We start from the raw sequence: 5,000 nt of genomic DNA, 5'->3' as shown, positions 1-5,000 counted from the left end.
TGAATGTACACATAGATTTCCCGGTGCCATTTTTAGACCTTGGGTAATAAACATTACGCTAAAAATAAAGTTAAACACGTTTTGATGTTGTCACTTACAGCATTCAAAATTCAAACAATGTGCAAGATATTTGCATTTAAAAAAATTGGAATAATAATAATATTGGTTTCGTTTAAACAGGAAAGATGGGATTGAAGAATGTGCTTAGAGAATGCAGAAGCGAAGGGAGCTCACTCAAAAAACAAAATCTAGATATCACACAGAGTTATCTTAGGAAGGACAGAAATGAGCAACTCGTACAATGGACCAAATTCTTTCGCTTAATCAGTTTGCCTCCCCTCGATTCAGTAGCAATGTGAAAGACAATTGATTTAACATACTCATACATACACACACACACCAGGAGCGGAACTACCATACCGCCAGACCCCGCAATGCGGGGGGGGGGGGGGGGCAGGACGTTTAGGGGCCCAGTTCCGACCAAAAAACAATGAATTTTTTTTCAATAATTATGTTTTCATGCATCTTGAAAGTGGTTTTGTAAAAAAAAAACAACAGCACTGTAAAAAATTAACGTTTTTTTCTTGTAAATTACTGTATTTTTTTACAGTAATTTACAGTATTTTTAAAAAACGGTAGCATCTCGTGAATATGACTAGTCGAATCCCGTTTACCGTTAAAATACGCTAGTCCTATCGCGTAGCCTGTCATAACCTTCATTGCGGGAGAGTGACTAAAATTAGATAAGCCAGAAACGCCTCGCGTGATTTCAATTATTAACAACAAATAAATATTTTATCTTTAATTTTAAAATATCTGCAAATTATTTTAACTGAACATCAAATTAAACAGTATTATTGAAGAGTTAAGAATATTTTATTTACATGAAAACAAAATTAAAAACCCCAAAAGTAATTAAAAATTAGCAAGTTTATTTCCGTTTCCGACGAAGTCAGCCTACTTGTGTTTGTCAAAGCGCCATTTTGACATCTCTACTCTCGGCTAACTTCGATTGTTCATCTAAGGAAATCTATTCTACGACATTATCATCTGCATTTTATTTCAACTTCATCGCATTACTACATTCAAGGGAAACTAGACCTGGTATGTTATAATTGTTTCTTATCTTTAAATTTAATAAAAAGAAGTGTGACTTCAGTAACGAATTTTTCACTAGATCTAGAATCTAGAGAATCTAGAGATCTAGATCTAGAATCTAGATCTAGATCTAGTCGTTTTTAACTTGTTAAACAATAAACCGTACTTTAACACTAGATCTAGATCTAGATTCTATATCTAATCTATAAAGTACAAGAAAATCTGTGATACTTTTTTTTTTTAAATTTTGTGAAGGAATTTGTTCTCATTTATCTTGTCTACAGTAAACTACAGTTTCTTGTTCATTTTTTTTGTCGGTTTTGAATTTGACTGTTTATATTATAGACTATAGACCATCTCAACATGGAGTTGATGGAGGCCATTGGAGAATCAATCAAAGCTGCTTTGTCTTTAACTGATGAGGATACCCTTACAAAGATTAAAGATCTCTTGACACAAATTGGAGTTACATGTTTGGCTGACCTGATTCTTGTGAAAGAGGGTGACTTGAAGTTGCCTGACTTGACACCTGTGCTGAAAATCATCCAGGCCCGGAAACTAATCAGCTTCTGGCAAACGACTGAAGGTAATGCATTTTCTTATTTATTTATAATTAAAAGATTATCACAATGATTTTAATATAAATTTAATAGGCCTAAAGTTAACTGGACAAACATTCAAATGCATTTCCTTTATTTGGGCCTTCCCAATCTTTATTTAATGTTTAAATGTTCAAATTATTTTGGGAAATAAATTGATGAATAATTTAGATTACCAACGTTTGTCCTGCCTAGGTGTTATAACAACGATAAAATATTTTTAGGGTTTTTTGCCATTATTGATTCCTCTGCATTTTTCTTTTTTTTAGCTATTGTTCTTACATACACTTTAATGTTATTTTCCTTTCTTGTTATTACTTAAGATAATTTTTTCTATGGATTATCTTTTTTATACTTTCATTTTTAAACTATTGGATAGTCCTGGTCTTTTCATATGCCCTTATTATTTTTCTATGAAAAATAGATTTACATTTCTTACTCAGTAATTAATTCAATTTTAGATCACTTACTTTATAAATAAGTTTATTGTATATTTATCAAATGAAAAAAAAGTACTAGATCTAGATGTAAGCCACAGCAATAAGCCTCATGGACACAGTGTAAACCAAACTAATAGTATTTTGTTAAATTAAAAAAAATTATAAAGCCACGCAACTATAGCTGAGTGTTATAAAAACAACAATTTGGTGGTCTTAATTTCAAGTGTCAGATTATAGTAAACTCTATAACATTTTAGGCCAACTTTGGCGTAGCTCATCTTTTTATTTCTTCAAAGAAAGTCTAAACTTCTATACTAGGAATAGAGATATGTGGGTTTCATAAGACTGTGTGTCATATATTATCTCTATTCTGTTCATCCATGTGTGAATTTATTTACTACTAACTGATAAATATTATTTACATTCACAGCTCCTGTTCCCTTTGCAGCCATACAATCTGCAGTGCCACATGCAGTGCACCCAACTACACCTCCTGCTTCGACCTCGAGTGATAGGCAGCCACGTGAAGTTGTGACACATTTTCGAGAATGGGATTACGTGTTCGAAATGCCCTCAGGTGATAAAGGAAAGGAAAAGGCCATCTCCACAACAGCGGCGAGAATTCGTTAGGATTGTGGTTGAGAGAATAGTGTTCAGTGGATTTCTTAACCCCACTCGCCCACAAATAAGTGAGGTGTCAAGTAGCATTGTGAGGATGCACCCAGAGTCCTTCTGCGACATGGGTGATGCAGATGTTCCACGAGGCAGTGGTTACTATTCACTTGTCCACCAGCTTAAATCAAGAGTCTTCAGAAAAACAGTCTTCAGAAAAAGTGCCGTTTCTCCCAGTGTACACACTTTAATAAAGATGGTAACAGATTTTGAGTGGGGACTTTAGATTCATTGTTTGGAATTAATGGTCTATTATCATTATGATTGAAGAGTACCGTTTTTTTTGTGTAAATATGTTTACTTTTTTGTACTAATTGACAAACACTAATATAACTTATTTGACATTTCTGATTTAAAAGAAACTTTCTTTGCTAACTTTTGAAATAAGTATTTTAAATATGATCTATCAAATTTTGTGTGTCTTGTTTATGATATATGCCTATATTATGAGTAAATTAATTATTCCTCTAATAAGTTCTCAGTTGTATAAATTTTTGCCCTATTATTCTTATTTTGTAACAAAAATTAAAAAATCTCATCATAGGCATTAGGTAATTATTGTCTGTAACATGATGTTTGTGCATTTTATTGAAGGGTACTACTTTCTTTCTGGTTAATTTTTAAATACTGACAAATGTACTGTGTATTGTTTTACTCTTAGCAGGAGTTCAAACTAATGATATATATATATATATATACAAAAATACATGTTTAAAAAGAAAGTTTATAATCAAGTCAGTTTCTTTAAAGATGCATTGATTTAGTGCTGTTGATTTCTTTCATTTATTAGTAAAATATGTAAGAACTTGGTGGGTTTTTTATCTGTCCTTTAATGATTTTTTAAAATTGAATAAGTAACTGCAAGTTTTTTTAATACAGATATAACTTTATTTGACATTTATTTATTTCTGAATGAAAAGTAACTTTACTTGCTTTTTTTATTTAATAAAGTAGGCCTTTTTTAGATTTGATCTGTCATTTTAAAAATGTTCATGTCTTATTTGTTATATTATGAGTAAATTGATCACTTTCTCTTTTTTGAAAGTTTTATAGACTTTTCTTATTTCCCAAATGTTGTAACAAAATTTATATAACTTTTTCGTCAATGGCATTGGTTAATTATATATTACCAAGTATTGCATAACTTCTGTAGAATATTGATGATGAGGTTATTTTTTAGGACTTGTTCCACATATACCTTACTCCCCTTTTTATGTTTTTCATTTGAAGTTAACTGATTTTGTTGCTAGTTCCTGATAAGTCAACTATTTGCACCATTTTATGACATATTTTTATTATTGCTTTAGATCTATTGATATTAAAAAAATGGTTTTGTTCATACTATACATCTCTTACTTGGTTCTTTTTTATATTTTATATTGTCTTGCTGTGTTTATTAGTTGTTTCTACAATAGGTGAATGAACCATTGGCTTGTTGTCTTTACTAAATGTTGATATATTAATAGCATAATTTAAAAATAAATTCATTTAATGAGACTTATTTTTATAAATCTGTACATTTTCATGCTAGAAAGTGTCTTTACAAATAATAGTAATTTAACAGAGTCTTGCTGAAAATAGGCTTCAATTGTAAAAATTTGTACCGTTTTGGGTTAACGGTATTTAAAAAACTCGTTTGAATGTCATATGTTGTATATTATAAGACGGTAACAAATTTTCGTTACAGTCTATTATTGTAAAATTTAGGTAAGATACCATAAATAAACTGAACTTATTCGGTTTCACGGTAACCTTTCTTAATGTCTGCTAAATACCGGTAAATTTAAGGTAAGCTACTGTAAATAAACGGTAAAATTTGTTACCATATTGTGATCTCAAGGTAAATAACAGTATAAAAACGGTAAATTGTTGTAAATTAAACGGTAAATTTTTTAACCATATCCTGATTTCACGGTAAAATACTGATTAAAAACGGTAAAAAACGCGTTACCGTTTTTTAAATCACGGTAAGGTACCGTATTTTTATGGTAAATTACTGGCAACTGAGCTGCCAGTAATTTACCTGTGATTTCACGGTGAAATTTTTTACAGTGAGGTCTACTATAGTAGAGATTGTTGCGTAGAAAAATATTTTAAAATCTACAAGAACTATAGTTTGAAAGGTAGGTAAACATTCACACAACTTCCATGACTTACTGCCCTTCTTTAAAATAGGGATGCCCACGAAGCT

This window comes from Physella acuta, unplaced genomic scaffold (assembly GCF_028476545.2).
Source record: "Physella acuta isolate Inbredline_101_S28 unplaced genomic scaffold, ASM2847654v3 ptg001622l, whole genome shotgun sequence".
Lineage (NCBI taxonomy): Eukaryota > Metazoa > Mollusca > Gastropoda > Physidae > Physella > Physella acuta.
The sequence above is the reverse complement of the archived record's forward strand: the minus strand, read 5'-3'. Positions refer to the sequence as shown.